A 425-nucleotide genomic window follows, 5' to 3' on the forward strand; every position below is an offset into this window, starting at 1 on the left:
CTTATGAAATTTTCTCCTAGGATTCTGAAGCTCTGTCTCAGATACTTTGGGCTTGTAGCCTCTGGTACCGATCCTTGGAAAAGGAAATCATGCTCAGAAGGGTGGAGGGACAGCCCAGAAGAGGAAGACCCCAGATGAAATAAAATGATACAGTAAATGGGGGTTGGTATGTCGGAATTAGTGAGACTGGCTCAGAAAAGGGAAGAGTTCAGAGCTGTAGTACATAGGGTCACTATAGGTCACAGGCATCTCAACAGCACGTAATAACAACAACATCCCTTGTTAGCAGCAATATAAAAATTTTCAACAAAATTTTAAGCAACGTACCAAAAAAACCATATGCCCTGATTAAGTGGGATCTATATCAGGATTACAGAGATGGTTCAACATTAGGAAAATAATGTAATCTACCACATTTTTGTTGT

This window comes from Elephantulus edwardii, unplaced genomic scaffold (assembly GCF_000299155.1).
Source record: "Elephantulus edwardii isolate Elephantulus edwardi_28Jun2011 unplaced genomic scaffold, EleEdw1.0 scaffold00034, whole genome shotgun sequence".
In the NCBI taxonomy this organism is placed as follows: Eukaryota; Metazoa; Chordata; class Mammalia; order Macroscelidea; family Macroscelididae; genus Elephantulus; species Elephantulus edwardii.